A 21,800-nucleotide genomic window follows, 5' to 3' on the forward strand; every position below is an offset into this window, starting at 1 on the left:
ATTAGTAAAGAAAACAAAACTCAAAAATGTAGATTTCTTGCTGAAGTCAGACAGTTAATATTTATAGCTCACATTTATACAACACTTCAAAATATAAAAAGTATTTTACACATCTCCTTGGACTTTCCCCATAGGTCCCAGAGGCTGCTAGTAAAGAATAGTTTTGCTGTATGTCACAAGTATCTGAGACTGGATTCTATTGCAGATCTTTCTGACCAAACCCCATGCAACAAGCTGCTTCTCACATGTCAGAGACAGAATCTCAACCCAATCTCTCTGGCTTCAGGTCCTGGGCTACCTAAAACCAATTTGGACTCTGAAAACCTGGGGCCAAATTCTGGTTGCAACATTTGTCACCAAGTCATTTCTAAGTCTTAGTTTCTGCTTAAAGTAGGGATGATAATACCTGGGAGGTATAAAAAAATTGTTGGAGGAATATTCTCTTTAAACCTTAAAGCTTTGTATAAATATGAGCTATCATTATTTTTATTATCCCGAGAAAGAGATTACCTGTTCCCGACAATGAGATTGAGATGAGTATACTATTCACATGGGCTGAATCTTAATGGATTACATAAAAGAATGGACCTAAGGAAAACCGTTAGGTGGAAAAAAAGAAGTTTGCTCTCCTCCCATGCCCTTGATCTGCCCTTTGCCTATGCGACGTCCCTGTGCAACCCCACCAAAGAAGTACAATCTTTCTCTCAGTACACCCCAGACCGAAATTTCCTATTCCGTCTCTCCACCTCCACTTCAGCTTTTTGCCCAGAGCCCCATTCTCAGCTGGGGTACTGATAAACTAATCTGCACGAAGGTGATAATGGATGCTAATGAGTTAATGTGTTAACCTTCTGGGTAAGATTTGCATTTTGATGGGGTCTTTCCAAAGACAGAATGCACACTTCCCAAGAGACTGACTGAGTTGGTGGAAATTCCAGCCTGTGGCAGGTGGTGGGGGAGATATTTGAGGAAGGGAGCCCTTCCATGCCTGTTTCTCCCCAACCTCCCACTCCCAAAGCCCAAAGAGGGAGGTATTCGTTTGGAGGCTGCCCATGGGGTGTGAGCTAAGGGGAGAGACCCTGACACACTGGCACGGGGACTAAGATAAAGCACCCACTTTGTATCTTATCCACTATGGACACCCTCAAGAAACTGTCAGGGGGTGGGGCAGGGAACAGAAAGGATAAGCAAGTAAAAAAGTACAAACATGGGGAGCGGTGCCATCTGGGAGAACCAGGTAAGGTCTGGGGTAATCAGGTGACATCTTCTTGAAGATGGTACTTCAGCTGGGACTTGAGGGAAGTAGGAGCCCAGAGTCCTCAGACAGAAGGGGAGGAAGGAGGCGGAGAGAAAAACCTCCCCAGAAGAGAACTGATATTTCTGTGTCATGAAGTCATCCCCCAAAGCCCCCAGGAGGCTGGAGAAGGCATCATTAGCTCGTGAGCTTAACCTAAGATTAAACAAACTGTTTCCATGGGACTGGCGGCTGCCTGTCAGAGGGAGAGCAGATGAAGCAGTGGGAGCCAGCCGGGCTGGGTGGGGGAGTGTGCGAGATGCCTGGCTTTCCCCAGTCGCAGAGCTGTCAGGGGCATTCTCCAGGAGGCGCGGGCTGACTTCGCCTACTTCACAGTTGTGTTTCGAGGCTCGTCTTGTGTGGAGCGCCATCCTAATCACCATCAGGGTGATTGACGCCTTGGTGAGTCAGATGCCCAAGAGAAGCATCGCTTTCAGGGAAGGGCAAACCCTTTCCAGGCATGTGTAATCTGAAGAATGAAGGAGAGACTATTTGAGAACTACTTTCCAGACCCAAAAGTAAAGCTGGAAACCTCAGGAGGACCTTGACAAGTCAGCTCAGAGGCAGGGCAGGATACCCCGGTCATTGGTCCTAACCTTCTTAGCAAAGACTTGACCTAATATTCTCTAACCTCAGGGCTGTGATGGTAGAAAAGGGACATTCTCTCTCTCACTGTGGAGTCTGTTTGACCCTTCTAAGATGGATGGATCAGAACTGTCAAGAAACCTTATGTCCTCTTTCCCCATCTGGTAGTAGAGATTTAAAAAATCTCCATAATGAGTCTAGAATTTGGGAGTTGAAGGTTCAGATTTGACCCAAACCCCTATTCCTCTTAATACCATCACCCCCCACACACATACACATTCTCATTTCTGGGTAATTCAGAAACAGCAGCTGCACGGAATGGTTCAGTTGGTGCTGCCAAGCCCTTGGCATGAACACATGGAGCAGAGGCTCGGTTTCATCTCAAAATAAATTCCACTTCACCAAAATAATTCTGAGAGCCACCAGCTGGTACTCTGGCAGAGACTTGAGGGAGATGGCCCTCTGCACTGGGGCAGGGGGGGTGCTCCACAGGGAACAGCAGGAGGGCCTTCACCTCTAAGGGGCTATTTTTTTCCTCCTGGGCTTTCAAGATATGGTCCATTTATCTGGGAGGCCAACCCCCAGTGTTCACATCAGACATAGGCAATCAACCCAAACAAACAAAGAAGATCTGGGTCCATCTGTTCTGTCACCTCAGACCATGGGCCATATCTTCCATATGCTCTTAGCCACCAAACAGGGTGTGAGCACTCACTGGGATCACAGCATTTTTGAGCTCAAAGAAACCTTACAGATAATCTGGTCATTTTAAGGAAACCTAAACCCTGAGGTCACTCAACAATTAGCAACAACACTAGGACTTTGGATTCTTGTAGGCTTATGACTTTGGTCTACTTTTACCACAATGGGGGGTCAGCTAGGTGACACAATGGTTAGAAAACTGGCCCTAAAGTTTCAGGTCCTGAGTTAAAATCTAGCTTCAGATACTTACCGGCTGAGTGACTTTGGACAAATCACTGAACTCTGCCTCAGTTTCCTCATTTGTCAAATGGCAAACCATTCCAGAATCTTTGCCAAGAAAACTTCAAATGGAGTCAGGGAGAGTTGTATTGACTGAAGAGACTGAACAATAACAATACCATTAATCCTTATTGAGTACATAAATGCAGTCAAAGTTGAGGTTCTCTACCAACTCAGAGAAAGAAGGTTTGCTTAGTTAGATTCTGGAAATGCTTTACAAAGCATTGGGGTGATGTATTCTGTAGCAGAGAACCTGTGTAGGAATCTTGATTCCCACACTGATTATCTACTCTTAGTGTGGCCAATAAGCATTTATTAAATATCCACTGTGTGCCAGGCATTAAGTTAAGTTTCCTTTTTCTTTTCCTGGCTTTTCCCATTTTTCTTCAGATTCCAAATAAAATTCTACCTTCTACAGCAATTCCTAATCACCTTAGTTCTAGTGTCTTTCTTCTGTTGATTATTTCCCATCTATCCTGTACAGAGCTTATTTCTACATAGTTCTTTGCATATTGTCTTCCTCATTAAACTGTAATAAACTCCTGTTGAGGGATTGCCTTTGGCCTTTCTTTGTATCCTCAACTTTTACACAATGCCTGACACATAGTAGGCACTTTAAAATATTTATTGACTGACAATAATAAGAGTAGTAGCTAACATTTATTTGACACTTACTATGTATCAGACCCTGTGCTAAACCCCGGGAATACAATTAATAAATGAAAGGCATTCTCTGCCTTCAAAGAGCTTATAGTGGAAAAGGAAGCAAGAGAAGTGGTCCCCTCCCCTTCTAGATCCATGGCATTGAAACCAGGGAGGCAGCAGATACAAAGTAGAGTGATCTGAAAGTCCAGTTTCATCCCTTTATAAAGGAAGGCATTGGGAGGCATTTGGTACTGTACCTTCCAGCTTTCCAATCAGAGAGGAGAGGAAGCCTTGGGAAGTGGTATGAATCAAGACTTGAGTTAACCCAGCTTTGTAGTGGGTTTAGATGTGTTGAGTTTATCCCAGGAAGAGCACCTTGTTCCTTCAAATTGAAACCAGGGAGCAGATATAAAGTGGAATAAGATAGGTCTTATTATTGCCCTCATTTTAGAAATAGGGAAACTGAGGCAAACACAGATGAAGTGTCTTACCTAGGTCATAGCTAGTCAATGTCTGAGGCTGGATTTGAACTCAGATTTCCCTGATTCCAAGCCCAGTATTCCACCCATTATACCATTCAACTAGATTATAGTAAACATTTAATTTCTTTCTTCTGTAGAACTAAGAGTTAAATGATATGATTTTTAAGACTCCCTCTACCTCTAAATCTATGTTCCTTTGATTTCCTCCCAGAGATTTTCATGAATTGGACAGGATTCCTAAACTAGCTCCATTTACTGAAAATGAGGTCTCTCTGCAGAATTCTTGACCCCTTGAGAATATTATTGTCCTGGAAAATGTCAAATTTAAATAACCCTTTGAGTGGCAGCAGGAGCACCTGAAATTCCCAATTATAGGTCTGTTACTTGCTAGCTTTGGGTATCAACAAGCCCCTTCTTTTCCCTGAGCCTCAGCTGGCTTATCTGTCAATGAAAATATTGGACTAGTTCCAGTACTTTATTAGCACTTTAAGGTTTAAAAAATCCACCTATAATTCATTTGAGGGAGGCACTATTAGGATGTCTACTTTACAAATGAAAAGGCTGTCTTCCTGATTCTACATCTAGCCCTCTCTGCATCATGTCACCTCGCTACTATCTCCTAGTTGATATTCAAGATCCTTATGCTTATTGGCCTTCCTACATCCACATTTCTGAAGGTGCTAGTGTGTCCCCTTATTCCCTCCCTGGGCTACTTCCCTTTGTCCTTCCCATCCCCAGCTGGACTCCCATATAATCAGTTTCTCATCAGGTGGCCTGGAAAACAGAGCTCTCTCCCATCTTTTAGCATTTGGCCAAACCAGGAAGAGTTATACCTGGCTGAGGAATTTGCTTGTGCTGGTGCTTTTTTGCCAGTCACAATAGCAGCAATTTAAGGCAGGAGCCCTTGCAGGCAGGAGGGGCCTAATAGGATCTACTGATAGCTGGTCTGAGCATCCTGTCTGTCTCTGGCTGCTGCTGGGCTGCAGTGAGATCAGCAAAAGGAGTGTGAGCTTAGGTGTCAGGGAAGCTGTCGTTTTGCTAGTTTACAGGCAAATTGCAGGATTGTTTACAGAAGCAACCAAAGCTGGGGAGAAGGGGAGGAATTGAGACCCCAGGACACATTAGCTTTGGTGGCTCAGTGGGAAAGAGAAATGATGCCCTATCTAGGGGCAGCTGGGATAAGAATGAGGGCATCCTGGAGTGAGCTGGGATCACTTATTTGTCTGAATCATTGTTAGAAAGAATATAATAGAGAGCTTTGTAATCACAGGCTCTCAAGGGGTAAAAAGGGGTTAAACTTTGGAAGTCAGACTTCCTGGGATTGAGGGCTTGCATTTAAGTCATTTCCTGAATCTCAGTTTCCTCATCTGCAAAATGAGGAGACTGGACCAAATTCCCTTCCAGGTCTACAATTCGATAATCTTATGATCTGTTGAGACTGAGAGAAACCTTGGTGATCAGGTAGTCTCATCTTTCACTTTGCAATTGAAGAAACAGGGCCCTAGAGAGCCCAAGAGGCTTGCCTCAGATCCCACTGCAAGCTAGTAAAAAAGGCCAGAATTAAAATTCAAACTTCCAGAGGCTAGTCTTGCTATTCCCAGTAATCCCCTGATTGGGACCACCTCCAAACATCTGCTCTGTGGGGAAACTGAGGCAGTTCATTTGCTTTGAGTCACAGAATCAGAGTTAGAGTTAGATAGAAGCCAAGAGTCAAGCTGGTAGCGTTTGAAGGAAAATTCCCAGACCCTGGTCTGCCTTCAAGGAGCAGGAACATTAAATAGGTGAATAAGAAAGAGATTTGGCTGTCTTCAGAGAGCCCCAAAACCAGGGCATCAGAAGTGCAGAAAGATGACTAGCACAAAAAGGCATCCAAAAGGCCTGAATCCAGGAGGTCTCCCTCTCTGGACAAAAGCCTTTTGTTTTACCCAGGAATCCCATGGTCCTTCTCTTTGTTCCTACCCATTTGTTTGTCTCTTGAAGACGGGATCCTAGAATTCTCAGCTCCTTTCCTCCCATTTCTAGGTTTCCCCCCCTAATTCTTCCCTATTAGCTTCTCTACCACTTGCCTCTTAAACTGTCCCTGAATGGGATTTTCTACACACTGTCCCTTAGAATTTTTTAGACTGAGCTCCAGAAGAGAACAGCCAGGTAGCCCAGTAGATAGAGTTCGGGGCTTGCAGTCAGGACGACATCTTCATGAATTAAAACATAGACTTAGCCATTGACCAGCTGTATGATCCTGAGTCAGTCACTTAACCAAGCTTGCCTCAGTTTCCTCATCCATGAAATAAGACAGAAATGACAAATCATCCCAGTGCTTTTGCCAAGATAATTCCAAGTGGGCAACAAAGAATGTGACATGACTGAACAAAGATAAAGAGATTGGTTTTTTGCCTTTCTTTGTAACATAAGCACTTAGCTCAGTGCCTGGAACATAGAAGGATTTAATAAATGCTTAGTGATTTGATTCCCCCTTCCTTTCCCACCCCTTCCCAAGAGATGGGACAAGAATAACTTATGGAAACTGAAGGTCAGTGATGAATTCAAGCCCCTTCCTGATAAATGGAAAGAAATGGCATGTATATACCTTGTTCTATCTATTTAAATCCATTTCTGTTGCTAGAGATAAACTTCAGAAGGCACTGAGCTAAAAAGCTTGGCAGGGAAAGGGTTAGATAACCTTGGTAGGTGCTGACAGCTAGTAGCTTTTCATCTGAGTAACAGCTGCTCCCTCTTCCCCCTTGAAGGATCATGAAATGGTATGTGGATCCGGTGACTGGTCCAGAGTTTGAGACTATTTCCAAGAGAAATTCTATCCTTTGGACAGGAAACATATTCATTCATTCATTTGCTGAATGATTCAGCCAGCAACTGAACTTCCCCTACTTTTAAATCCAGCAGGGACAAGGGGAAATGGGGTGAAGGAGGGGAAGGGAAAGGGAGACAGAAAGGTGGAAGAAGGGGAGGGGAAGAGGAAAACAAGCAGGTTAAAAGTAGAGATGAGTATCATAATTGGGTTTTTTTGGATTCTTTTATAAGGGAATCAGAATATATGAGATAATAAGATTATTTACAAAGCTACATGCTACAGCATGAAATGTGAAGTGATAGAGACCAAAGTCTCTGAGGTAGAGGGAGAATATTTGGGCCTTTGGGACAATTTTGTGCTAATTTCCAGACTTATTCAAGACAGATCTTAGAATAAATGAGTATTCCTGGGTTTTGCTGCTGCTGTGGCATTATTTATTAGCATTGAAGCTGAAGTCTTAGATCATAGATATGATGCTTGGCAAATAAAAAGAATTAGTGTTTTATTCAATTAAAAACAAAAACATACTATTTCTCTTAATCTAAATAGACATTCAGAATGTTTTTAAGTCCCCTCAAAAAGGGGATCAGAGAACAGCAAATTTATGGTCCTCTCTCTAGATTGTCCTCAACTATACTGTCTGTCAGACCAATCAAGACTGGTCTAGATTTCCAGCCTCTGATTCTAAGAAAGTAGAACCAAGAGATAAATGAAGGTAAAAATCTCTGGAGATACTTTCAGGTAAAGAATAGGGCTTCTAAGACCTGGCTGGCCCTGCACTCTGTCCAGTAAGAGACCTAGATTGGTTTTGAGAGAGATTTCTTCTCACCATGAGGGAGCCTTTCAAACAAGCTCAAAGGGGAATAGGTTAGGACTGGAGAATGTCCTCCAAGGTGAGGACCCTGGGCCCGTACGCCTCAGACTGAAGGCATCAATAATTCATACTCTACAGAGTATTTCCCCTTTTGTCACATTTCTGGCCAATTGATTTCCCTTGGCCACAAACTTGCTGCTTTTAGAACATCATTAATAACAAATTGATTCTGGTAAAATATGTCTGGGGAGTGGCATCTGGGAGAGCCTCATGACCTGCTGACACCCCAAGAAATGAGTTTTCTTTTCTATCAATCACTGAAGACCCAGTAAGAATGGTGTACCCCTTTGTCCCCCAAATTCTTCCCCAGTCCTAAAGACACAGATGTAAGTGAGTAAGAGGGAGAGATTACATTATCTTCTCAGGCTATTTTCAGAGACCTTAGGGGATGGAAGGAAGTAAGACATTGCCTTAGCCACAGACCTAGACATAAAGGTTTGGATCAAACTTGGTTTTAATTCATCCCAAAGAGAAGGGGCCTTGATTGGGGAAAGGTGAAGGAGTCAAGGTCTCCGAATTTCCTAGAAAATCATGGAAAGCTCTTCTCTGTTCTCACTTAACTGAGCTCTGAAGTGGAGATAAGATGGAGAAATGGGGAGAATGATCAGCCAGGAGCTAATAGAATTCTCTGAAGCTCTGGGAAATTGGCCCTCATTATTCTCTTAAAAACAAATGTGTTCATTACAACCAGGCCTGTCCCTGTTCAGAGCTGTAAAACAGTCCAGATTTATCTTCAGTGCCCTCAGCCGCTGTTTCCTGAGTCATGGTCCCACTCCAAGGCACCTCCTTCTTACCCCACAGCAGCCTGGAAGCCTCTTGGGAGAGCTGTAACTAGAACGCAGTGATCAGGACTTTGCAAAGATGCCAAAATTTAAAGGGGTGATAACAGCATTTTCAATCCCTTAGCAACACAAAACCAACTGAGATTTGCAGAGTTAGCAAGAATAATTAGTTTAAAAAGAAGTTACTAGTGAAAGCATCTTTTGTTCCTCAGGCATCAAAACCAGGTGAGTTCTTCCTTGTTCTCATCTGACTCAAAGTCACCAATCCCAAACAGGAGCTCTTCAGAATGTCAGGGTCTCTGCTACCCCCAACCTTTCCCCTGAACTGAGGGCATCAATTGCCCTGGGGAGCATTGGATGCTGCTTGCATGTAAAATTTGATATGGCTTTTCCTTTGCCCACTATTAAAACCTACTCTGGGGCAGGCAGCAGAGGATCTAATTAAGCACCAAGGATTAAACTACAAGAAAGACTTAAAAGAGTATCACTCCCAAGAAAGTGTATTTGTGTACGTATATAAATATAAATACATAAAAATATGGGACAAAGAGGTGGCTCAATAGGCTGAAAACCAAGCCTGAAGTCAGGAAAACCTAAATTCAAATCTAGATTCAGACACTCACAAGCTATGTGACTTCAGGCAAGTCTCAACTTCTGTCTGCCTCAGTTTCCTCATTTGTAAAATAGAAATAATAATAGCACCTACCTCACAGGGTTGTTGTGAGGGTAGAATGAGATAATAATTGTAAAGCATTTAACACTTCTGACATATAGTAAATGCTACATATATATATATACATATAAATTCATGTGTGTATATAAACTTATATATGTGTATATTTATTTATATAGTATATATATGTATATGTATATACATACATATATACAAATATATAATTTATATTAGAATTCTAGATTTTAAACTAGAGAGGTCTGAAAGATTGTCTAACTCAACTTCCTCAGTTTACTGATAAGTAACCAGTCCCACCAAGGTAAAAAGGCTTGGTTAAGATCATACACCTAGAAAATACCAGATATTTGAATCAAAATTCTGTGTTTGAGCACTCAAATAGGAACTGCCTTTCAACTCACAGAAACAAAGCTAGGATGACTGAATATTAGCCATTTTTGACGGAGGAAACACATATGGATAATACAGTGTTGCTATTGTTTGTCCTTCCTTCTCAAAGAGAACTATAACATGAGAGAGATATGTTTTGTGACTCCATTTGGGGTTTTCTTGGCAAAGATACAGGGCTGGTTTGCCATTTCCTTCGCTAGCTCATTTCACAGATGAGGAAACTGAGGCACACAGAGCTCAGTGACTTGCCTTCCGCCCACAGCTATTAAGTGTCTAAGGACAGATTTGCATTCCGGAAGATGAGTTTCCCTAACTCCAGGACTGGCACTCTGGCCACTGTGTTATGTAGGGGTCTGTGTGAGTATTTATATGCATTTGAAATATGTGTGTTTGGGTGTATACAGGCAAACACATGCCATATATTAGATATACTATACACGCACACGTGCATGTTCTTAGCTCCCAGGGCCCTGAGCAGAACAGCTCCAGATGAGGGCCCTCCCACAGCACCTTCCTCCATCAGCTGGAGCCCAGGGCCGTCCCCACTGCGGGAGACAGGGCAGACACCTCCAGCCACCAGCGCCTTTAGAGGAGCCGCACGGATTCTGGCATTTGTTTTCGGCTCATAGCTGCTTGCCTGTCGCCCCCTCCCCCTTCCTCTCTCGTCGCCTTCCCCCTCTCCCCTCCTGCCAAGTGTGAAATGCATGTGAGGCTCCCCTCAGCAAGGGGCTTGAGACTAAGCCAGAGCCACTGAGCAGCTCAGCCCTCGAAGGCCGGCACTAACCGTCAGCCAAGATCAAGGCCTGAGGGAGAGCCCCGCAGAGAAGATCACATTGCAAAGTCCTCTCTGCCCCATGCGCCGGCCTCCTACTCCGTGTCCCTGGAAATCTCTTGGCTGGCCCCATATCAATTTAACTTTTTAAAGGAAGCTTTAAAAAAATCCACCATAGGACTGAAATAGAACCTGCCCTTTGCAGTCATATCAAATATTCCACCGCACAGCTGGGTTCATTTTAAATGTGTCTGCCCTGGGCTGGGCCAGAGGGGCCCAGGAGCAAAACATCGGATCTGGCTTTCTGCTTACAAGGCCAGGAGGACCTGTCTGCAGCAGGAGGCTTGTCCAAGATTTTACGAGTGAGGATAAATATTTGTCATCTATACACACAGCAACTTGGAGCCGGAGCCCACTTTATGGCCAAATCTGAGGTGACTCTTGAGTTCCAAGTTCTGGCTACAACTGAACAAGTTTCTCTGATAGCTCTTCACCTGAGACCCAGGGTCCAGTTAGGGCCTGAGTATCCTGTCCTGTCCTTCCTTCCCCTTCTTTCCCTCTCCTCCCCTCTCTACCTCTCTTCCCTCTCCACCTTTCCCCCCCCCCTCCTCTCTTCCCCTCTCTTTCCTTCTCCACCTCTCTTCCCTCTTCACCTCTCTTCCCCCCTCTCTTCCCCTCCCCTCTCCTCTCCTCTTCTTCTCTTCTCTTCTCCTTCCTTTCCCCTTTCCTCCCTTCTTCTTTCCTTTCCTTTTGTCTTTATCTCCATATCTTTCCTCTTCCCTCCCCTGCTCTCTCCTTTTTCTCATCTTCTCTCCTTTTTCTCTCTCCTCTCCTCTTCTCTCCTTTCTTTCCTCCCCTCTCCCTCTCTTCTCTTCTCTTTTCTCCTGGCCAAGTATGGAAACCCACTCCTTCTATCAAGGAGAAGAATCTAAAACTCACCTTCTTACAGTTGTCTAGGGGACACGCTGGCATTATGTAACTTGTCTCTGATCATACAACTAGTATGTCAGAAGCAACTTCAACTTAAGCTATTAAGATGTCTCCTGCAACAACAAAGCTTCTCTTCCTGGTGTTCTGAAAATGTGAGATATAAAAGACTCCAGAGATCTTACTCCATCATTATACAGATGAGGAAGCTAAAGACTGGAGAGGTAACTAGGCTGATTATGATCACAATAGTGATAGAGCCAGGACTAGAACTCAGATACCCTTGCCCTTCCTTCAGATCACATACTTCTCGTGCTCCCCATCCCAGCCACCTCTGCTTTTTCATAGGTACCCTTTAGGATAGATCCGACCAAGACTAAATGTGGGAGTTTTATGCTAACAAGACCCCACCCCAGTCAGAAATAAAATACTTCTATTACCAGATAGCTCAAATATCTGCAGCCTAAGACCTGAAAGGTTTCCATTGGCTGCTGTGCTAGAAAAACCAGTTTTGTCACTGATGTACAATTAGACCATCCATAGCAGAGAGATCCTCTCATCTCTTTTTCCTTCTTCTCCCTATTCTCAACACAAGAATCAGGACCCCCCAAAGAGGTTAAAGATGCAGAGTGTCTTTAATAAGCAGGGGTAACTGATGTTTTAAAAACATCATCTCAATAGTGAAGGCTTTCAAATATTCAAATATTTTTTCAAATATTTTGAATATTTTCAAATATTCAAAGTGCTTCTTAATGCTTCCCTTGTTAACTCATAACTGACCTGGGCATCCCCAAATGGGGCAATGCTCCAAAAATGCCCCAGGATGATTAAAGCCCCTTTTCAAAGTCTTGTCTCTGAAAGAAGATCAACTTGGGAAATAGGACTCATAAAAAAACATGAGCCTTTTTATGTTTGGTTATGTTTCCTGTTCAATCAATCAACAAACATTAAGTGCCTTCTATGTGCCAGGCACTATAATACAAGGCACTGGGGACATAAGGGAAAAATATCATCATAGTAAACTTATATTACATTTTCCTGATTCCCAAATCAGCTCAGGGCCAGGTAAAATATCTTGGGTGAAAAAGGTGTGTAAATAGAAAAATTTTAAGAAAGTCTGATGCAGAGGTATCTTCAAGAAGATAGTGATTCAATGAACTGGAGGTAAAGAAGGAACATATTTAAGGTGATAGGGTAAGGAGTGAGGATGACTAGTCCAAAAAGGCAGAGAAGGGACACAGAGTTTTGTATGGGGCACAAAGAAAAGGCCATTTTGGCTGGATCACAAAAAATAATAAAGAAAATATTTAACAACACTAGAAAGAAGTTAGGGCCAGATTGTGAAGGAAGGACTTTTTTTTTTTGGTTCATTTTTTTAAAAGCTTTTTATTTACAAAACATATGCATGGGTAATTTTTCAACATTGACCCTTGCAAAACCTCGTGTTTCAAATTTTCCCCTCCTTCCCCCACTCCTTCCCCTAGATGGCAAGTAATCCAATACATTAAATATATTAAAATATATGTTAAATCCAATATATATGTGTGTGTGTGTGTGTGCGCGCGCGCGCACGTGTGTGTGTATGTGTGTGTGTGTGTGTGTGTGTACACCATTATCATGCTGCACAAGAAAAATCAGATCAAGATGGAAAAAATTGAGAAAAAAAACAAAATGCAAGCAAACAATAACAGAAAGAGTGAAAATGCTATGTTATGATCCATACTCAATTCCCTCAGTCCTCTCTCTGGGTATAGATGGCTCTCTTTATGACAAGATTATTGGAACTGGTCTGAATCATCTCATTGTTGGAAAGAGTAATGTCCATCAGAATTGATCATCATATAATATTCTTGTTTCCATGTACATTGAGCTCCTGGTTCTGCTCGTTTCACTTAGCATCAGTTCATGTAAGTGTTTTCAGGTTTTTCTGAAATTATCCTGCTGGTCATTTCTTACTGAACAATAATGTTCCCTAACATCATATAACATAATTTGTTCAGTCATTCTCCAACTGATGGGCATCCACTCACTTTGCAGTTTCGTCCCACTACAAAAAGGGCTGCCACAAACATTTTTGCACATGTGGGTCCCTTTCCCTGGGATATAAGCCCAGTAGTAGCACTGCTGGATCAAAGGGTATGTGCAGTTTGATAATATTTTGAGTATAGTCCCAGATTGCTCTCCATAATGGTTGGATCCATTCACAGCTCCACCAATAATGTATTAGTGTCCCAGGTTTCCCACATCCCCTCCAACATTTGTCAATTACCTTTTCCTGTCATCTTAGGCAATTGAGAAGTGTTTAGTAGTACCCCAGAGTTGTTTTACTTTGCATTTCTCTGATCCAACGTGATTTAGAGAATCATTAGACTACAGTCTACTAGACTACTAGACTAGTCATAGTCATATGACTAGAAGTGGTTTTAATTTCTTCATCTGAAAATTGTTCATATCCTTTAGCTAATTATCAATTGGAGAACAGCTTGAATTCTTATAAATTTGAGTCAGTTCTCTATATATTTTAGAAATGAGGCCTTTATCAGAACCCTTAAGTGTAAAAGTGTTTTCCCAATTTACTGTTTCCCTTCTAATCTTGTCTGCATTAGTTTTGTTGACACAAAAAGTTTTCAACTTAATATAACCAAAATTATTTATTTGATGTTCAATAATGGATACCAGTTCTTTTTTGGTCACAAATTGAAGGAAGGACTTTGAAAGCTAAACAGAGTGACTCATAGTTTGTCTTAGGGATGATAATAATATATTTTATTCTGGAATTGATTGATTAGAGACTTAAATTGATCAATTCTATACTAAAGGACAATCATCAAATTTTATGTATGCATATATGCATGTGTGCAAATATGTGCGTTTGCTTACATATTCATGTTTATATATGTATTGTGAATCTATCTATCTATTTATATAAATAAATATATATATGTAAAGTCTACAAGTATTTATTAGTGCCAAGCTGGGCCATCATATATACATATATGACTATATACAAGATTATGGGGGTAGGGAGATGAGAGATCAGGAAAGACCATATTCATCAGGGGACATTTAAGCTGAATATTGAAAGAAAATTGGAGTTCCAAGAGGCAGAGGTAAGGAGAAAGTGCAATCCAGCAATAAAGTCTGGGAAGAGGACTGAATTCTGACATGGAGAGATCATTGGTAAATCATGCTCCTCCTCTTATATGTTCACATCCTCTCTTCTGCCCCTTTGGTGAATCCCAAGATCTCTGCTGTATCCCTCTGCACAGGACAACCCTCTATCCAAATGAGAGAGTATCCTATGTTCTATTCTCTGAAGACTCAGTGGGTTACTGTTTAGTTCATCTGTGATAATTCAGACAAGATTGCTCTTGGTGGATAACAACTCCATTACTTGGCCCCTTCCTAGATAATATTTGCATTTTAACAGAGGTTGTCAATGACTTACCATCCAAAAAGAAGACATGCAATATCTTGTACATGTCTACTATGTACATGACTATCTGTTCTGGAAATTACATTTTAAGGAAGACAGCTATAAGCTTGAGAATGTTCATGAAAAGGCAACTAGGAGAGTCATGGACTTCAAGATCATGTTATATGAGAATAGTTTGAAAGAACTGTTTAGCCTGTAGTGGGAATGGAGAAGACAAGTTTCAAACTAGGGCATGATAACTATCTTCAAGTTATTTTATGATTGACATATGGAACAAGAATTAGATTAGTTTTTCTTGATCCCAGAAGGCAGAATTTGGAGCTATGGGAGGAATATGTAAAAAGGCAAATTTGAATTTAAAATATGAAAATAGTTTGTGCCTATATAAAAGCTATCTAAAAGTGACAAGTCTGCTTCATAAATTAGTAGGATTTCAGACAAAGCCTGAATGATCCCTTGTTCCATATGTTGTAGAAAGGGACTTTTCTTCAGGGGCAAGTTGGTCTAGAAATGACCTCTTCTGAATCAAATTGGGAGATTTCCTTTGGGATTTGGTATAGACTATTAGCAAAATCTGTTAAGAAACCTTTGGAAGAAAGGAGTGGGGATGACCCCCAATTTATCCTTTCCAGCCTGGCCAGGCTATAGAGGTCTACCTTCCATTTTTTCATTATGAAGAGAACAAGCTGGAGAGAGGCTACACTCAGCACAATTAAATTTTGGCAAGACTTCTTGTAATATTCATCAAGACAGATTGACCAGTAGTTTGCAACGATTCATGAACCAAAAAAAAGGTCTTTAAGATAGAAATGCTAATGAGTAGACAGAATTATTTTGTAGAAAACATTTAGAGTGAATTTCAGGCTCTGCGTGAAAAACTCAAGAAATGAATAAAAACTACAGAAATTTCTTCCAAACATGTTAGAAACTGGGTCCCCAAAGTCTTGGAACAGTGATGATAAGGTCTGGAAGTCTATTTACAAGCTTTATTTTGGAAAATGAGGCGCTTCAGGAGTTATTTCCTGATTTTCTAAATGTACAACATTTACCCTTTCTACCAAAGATAGAAAGATTGTATCTCTTTTGAGGAAACAGAATTTTAAAAGTCTAGCAAATGGTCTTACCAGTCAATGCTGCTGTTCCTAAGGAATCCACATGTCTTGCCCTAAAATCAATGAAGATTTTCCAAAAGTAGTTTTTGAAGGAGTTGGTCATGGGATATTTTACCCTCATCTACAGCTTAAGTAGAAATCCTATGTGATTAAAAAAGCTGGAGTAAGTTTCAAAGTCTTAGTCAAGTAAACTGATATTCCCCAATTACCTAAACTTTGTGACATGATAGTTATAAGCATTGCTAAAATTCAGAGTCCCAGTTATGTTCAGGGAAGTGTATTTTTAAGAAGATGTATATAGTAGCCTATCAAAAAGGAGCCCTACAGAGAAGGTTCTCTTAAATTCTGACTCCTTTTTTTTTTTTTTTTTTTAATTTTTTATTTAATAATTACATTATATTGACACTCATTTCTGTTCCGATTTTTTTCCCCTCCCTCCCTCCACCCCCTCCCCTAGATGGCAAGCAGTCCTTTATATGTTGGATATGTTGCAGTATATCCTAGATACAATATATGTTTGCAGAACCGAACAGTTCTCTTGTTGCGTAGGGAGAATTGGATTCAGAAGGTATAAATAATCCGGGAAGAAAAACAAAAATGCAGATAGTTCACATTCGTTTCCCAGTGTTCTTTCTTTGGGTGTAGCTGCTTTTGTCCGTCATTTATCAATTGAAACTCAGGTCTCTTTGTCAAAGAAATCCACTTCCATCAAAATATGTCCTCATACAATATCGTTGTCGAAGTGTATAATGATCTCCTGGTTCTGCTCATTTCACTTAGCATCAGTTCATGAAGGTCTCTCCAAGCCTCTCTGTATTCATCCTGCTGGTCATTTCTTACAGAACAATAATATTCCATAACATTCATATACCACAATTTACCCAGCCATTCTCCAATTGATGGGCATCCATTCATTTTCCAGTTTCTAGCCACTACAAACAGGGCTGCTACAAACATTTTGGCACATACAGGTCCCTTTCCCTTCTTTAGTATTTCTTTGGGATATAAGCCCAATAGAAACACTGCTGGATCAAAGGATATGCACATTTTGATAATTTTTTGGGCATAATTCCAGATTGCTCTCCAGAATGGTTGGATTCGTTCACAACTCCACCAACAATGCATTAGTGTCCCAGTTTTCCCGCATTTTCTTAGGGAGTTGATTGATAGTTTGTTCTATTTCTTTTTCTGAGATGGGACTGTTTAGGATATTTACTTCTTCCTCTGTTAGTTTGGGCAAGCTGTATTTTTGGAGGTATTTTTCTATTTCATTTAAGTTGTCGAGTTTATTGGCATAAAGTTGGGCAAAGTAACTCCTAATTATTGCTCTAATTTCCTCTTCGTTAGTGGTGAGTTCTCCCTTTTCATTTTTAAGACTAACAATTTGATTTTCCTCTTTCCTTTTTTTAATCAGATTTACAAAAATTGTCTATTTTGTTGGTTTTTTCATAGAACCAACTCTTAGTTTTATTAATCAATTCAATAGTTTTTTTACTTTCAATTTTATTGATCTCACCTTTTACTTTTAGAATTTCAAGTTTAGTGTTTGACTGGGGGTTTTTAATTTGTTCCTTTTCTAGCATTTTTAATTGCAAACCCAATTCATTGACCTTCTCTTTCTCTATTTTATACAAATAGGCCTCTAGAGATATGAAATTTCCCCTTATTACCGCTTTGGCTGCATCCCATACATTTTGGTATGATGTCTCATTATTATCGTTTTCTTGGGTGAAGTTATTAATTATGTCTATGATTTGCTGTTTTACCCAATCATTCTTTAGTATGAGATTATTTAGTTTCCAATTATTTTTTGGTCTACTTCCCCCTGCTTTTTTGTTGAATGTAATTTTCATTGCATCGTGGTCTGAAAAGGATGCATTTACTATTTCTGCCTTACTACATTTGAGTTTGAGGTTTTTATGTCCTAATATATGGTCAATTTTTGTATAGGTTCCATGAACTGCTGAAAAGAAAGTGTATTCCTTTCTGTCTCCATTACATTTTCTCCAGAGATCTATCATATCTAGCTTTTCTAGTATTCTGTTTACCTCTTTAACTTCTTTCTTATTTATTTTCTGGTTTGATTTATCTAATTCTGAGAGTGCAAGGTTAAGATCTCCCACTATTATAGTTTTACTGTCTATTTCTTCTTGCAGCTCTCTTAGTTTCTCTTTTAAGAATTTAGATGCTACCCCACTTGGTGCATATATGTTTAATATAGATAGTGCTTCATTATCCATGCTACCCTTTAGCAAGATATAGTGTCCTTCCTTATCTCTTTTAATTATGTCAATTTTTGCTTTAGCTTGATCTGAGATCAGGATGGCTACCCCTGCTTTTTTGACTTCACCTGAAGCATAGTAGATTTTGCTCCAACCTTTTACCTTTAACCTGCATGTATCTCCCCGCTTCAGGTGTGTTTCCTGTAAACAACATATTGTAGGATTCTGGCTTTTAATCCATTCTGCTAACCGCTTCCTCTTTATGGGGGAGTTTACCCCGTTCACATTTATGGTTAGAATGACCAATTCTGTATTACTTGCCATCTTGTTAACCCCGGTTTATGCTTTCCTCCCTTCTTTCCCCTTTCCCCCCCTTCCAAGTATTAAGCTTGTGAGCACCCCTTGTTTCTCACAGCCCTCCCTTTTTAGTGTCCCTCCCCCCGCCTTAGAGTTCCTCCCCCTATCTTACCCCTTTCCCTCCCAGTTCCCGTATTCCCTTCCGCTTAGCTTATTCCTTCCCTTTCCACTTTTCCCTTCTCACTTTTCAATGAGATGGGAGAAGTTTCACCATAGATTGAATATGTCTTAAGATTTTTCACTTAAAGCCAATTCTGAAGGCAGTAAGATACCCACTATATTCATCCCCCTCCATTCTTTCTCTCAGATATAATAGGTTTCCTATGCCTCTTCATGAGATGTACTACCCCCACTTTACCCTTTTTCTGGTACAATGTCCTTTCCACATCAATTTCTAGAACAAGGTATACATGTATTCTTTATGCATCTATATAGTCAAAATATAGTTCCCAAGATTAATCTTTACCTTTTTAGATTTCTCTTGAGTTCTATATTTGTAGATCAAACTTTTTGTTAAGTTCTGGTTTTTTCATCAGAAATAGATGAAATTCGCTTACTTCGTTGAATGTCCATCTTCTTCCCTGGAAAAAGATGCTCATTCTCGCTGGGTAAGTTATTTTTGGTTGCATACCAAGTTCCTTAGCCTTTCGGAATATCATATTCCAGGCCCTTCGATCTTTTAATGTGGATGCTGCCAGATCCTGGGTGATCCTTATTGTGGCTCCTTGATACTTGAATTGGGTTTTTCTAGCCGCTTGCAATATTTTTTCTTTCATCTGAGGGTTCTGGCATTTGGCCACTATATTCCTTGGTGTTTTGATTTTAGGATCCCTTTCAGTGGGTGATCGATGAATCCTTTCAATTTTTATTTTTTCCTCTGTTCCTATGACTTCTGGGCAGTTCTCTTTGATAATTTCCTGGAAGACAGTGTCCAGGCTCTTTTTTTCATCATGTTTTTCTGGGAGTCCAATGATTCTCAGATTGTCTCTCCTGGATCTGTTTTCCAGGTCTGTTGTCTTCCCCAGAAGGTATTTCACATTTTTCTCCATTGTTTGATTTTTTTGGATTTGCTTGACTGATTCTTCTTGTCTCCTCGAGTCATTCAATTCCACTTGTTCAATTCTGATTTTCAGTGAAGTATTCTCTTCACTCACTTTTTTAAAATCTTTCTCTAATTGTCCAATTGAGTTCTTTTGTTCTGTGGAATTTTTTTCCATTTCGCCAATTTTGTTTTTTAGAGAGCTGTTTTCTGTTTCCAGTTCACTAATCCTATTTTTCAAGGATTTTACTTCTTTATCCACTCTCTCTTTAACTTTCTCCAGGCTCTTTTGCCAAGCCTCCCTCTCCTTTTCCCAAGCTTCCTTCTCCTTTTGCCAAGCCTCACTCTGCTTTCCCCATTTTTCTTCTAGCTCCCTTGTGAGAGCCTTTTTAATCATTTCTATGAGGTTCATCTGTGCTGAGGAACAGACGATCTCCTCTTTTGGGGAATCACCTGGGGACTGCCTGTTTTTAGTCTCCTCAGGATTTAGAGTCTGCTCTCTATCTGTGTAGAAGCTGTCTAGGGTTAAAGTCCTCTTCAGCTTCTTGCTCATTCTGTCTATTAATCAGAGACAAACTACCAAAGAAAAACAGAAAAAACTGGAGTCTTTCTTTGGGGGGGGGCTGGGTGTGTTATCGAGCTTCCTCTACAGACTGCAGGTGGCAGCAGTGAGGCACTAGCAGGACTGTGCTGCGCCTGCGCTCTGAGATCCCAAAGCGTGCTGAGTCACTGAGGGGGGGGAAGGGGGGGGCGGCCAGGTCCTGAGAGACTCCAGCTGTTTGCGGTTGTGTTCTTCAGCCCCGGTGTTTTTAGCTTCTCTGCTGGGCTGTTGACTTGCTGCAGGTTCCAAACCTGTAGCGAAGCTCTCCCCGCAGAGACGGCTACGATCACTCCCCACCCCCTCTCAGCTCTGCTCCCGTGCTCTCACTGCCGCTGCCCTCAGCCTGCGCCCGATCTAAAACCGCCCCAGCCCTCCAGTAAAGACAGACCTTTCTTGGCGGATCTCAAGGATGGCTTCTCTTGGTAACTATTTGTGGGTTTTTTTCAGTCAAGCATTGATTCAGAGGCTTGTAATGAAGTGGATAGTGAGAGAAAGCGCGGAGCTTATGCAACTGTGAGCCTCCTCTCCGCCATCTTAACCGGAAGTCAAATTCTGACTCCTTAAAAGCTTTTGTGCAGTATGAAAGAATTCTTATCTGCATCAGTAATACTTTAAGTTAAATGAGGATCACATAGACAAACTGAGACTGACAGAATAACCTTGCAAACTTTGCTTAGTTTGGGTAAATTTCAATGAACTAATCTAGTTATCTTAGGATTTCCCTATCTGGCTAAAAGTCTACTGAAGACCTGACACCAAAAAAGATTGTCACAGAAACACTACAACAAATGAGTGAATGAATGGCTCTGCAGGGGAAAGTGAGGCAAGTGACCTCGACCAGTCCTTCCTCACATAAATCCAATTCATTTGCACATCATGGCATCCCCTTTCTGATGTCATGGTTCTTTTCTAGAATGAAAGACAAACAGCAACAAAGAAATGGGAGAAATTGGTCAAACTGGAAAATGAGAGTAACTTGAACACATTAGCATATTTCTTTTGGTTCTTCCCTTCCCTCCACTCCCAACATATCCAATTCATATTTGATTGGTGAAAAGTAAAGGCATATATGCTTGCCATTCAGCTGAAAACTAAATAGCAGCTCCATTTTAAGGTGGGTGGTTTTAGTAAGCTCCTGGGTGGCAATATATGCAGAAACAAATTTGAAATTGGAACTAATGAACTTCACTATTGCTAATAAAAGTCTAATTGCATAAACTCAAGGCCTTCCTGCATTTTTAAGATAAATTATACAAAGGTCATTTTATGCTCTTTCATGGTGAACACAAGTAGTATTGCCAAGTAATAAAATAACATCTACTTAGAATAACAGGGCTTTTCCAATGTTGAAGATCCACTAAAATGGTTTGTATATTACTGAATACAGGGCTATAAAATAAAATTAAGATACAAGAAACATTTGGAGGCCAGGATGATGATTTTCAGTGCCCCTGGGATTATCCATAGAGCTATCTATCTGTTCGGTCCCTACACATAAGAGTTACTTCTGCCTTTAGACCATATGTAGAGTTTTGGTACATTCATGTAGCCTGTGTGATGTCTAAACTTCTTGGAGGAAAACTAAAATGGCTATGTGTTCTAGAAGTGATAGACAAACAGTGATCAGTCAGTCAATTAATAAGCATTTATTTATTTATAAAGATTTATTTTTTAATTTTATTTTTAAAATATTTATTAGTATTGAATTTTTCCAAATACATGCAAATATACTTTTTAACATACACCTTTACAAAACCTTGTGTTCCAAATTTTTCTCCCTCTTTCCTCCTTCCCCCTCTCC

The 21,800-nt window shown here is 40.7% G+C and overlaps 1 pseudogene; it reads left to right on the forward strand.

Moving 5' to 3' along the window:
* The first annotated feature begins 1,387 nt into the window (after positions 1-1,387).
* LOC127557358 (sorting nexin-24-like) lies at positions 1,388-15,916 on the forward strand (annotated as a pseudogene).
* Positions 15,917-21,800: the final 5,884 nt, after the last annotated feature.

Source organism: Antechinus flavipes, chromosome 3 (assembly GCF_016432865.1).
Source record: "Antechinus flavipes isolate AdamAnt ecotype Samford, QLD, Australia chromosome 3, AdamAnt_v2, whole genome shotgun sequence".
In the NCBI taxonomy this organism is placed as follows: domain Eukaryota; kingdom Metazoa; phylum Chordata; class Mammalia; order Dasyuromorphia; family Dasyuridae; genus Antechinus; species Antechinus flavipes.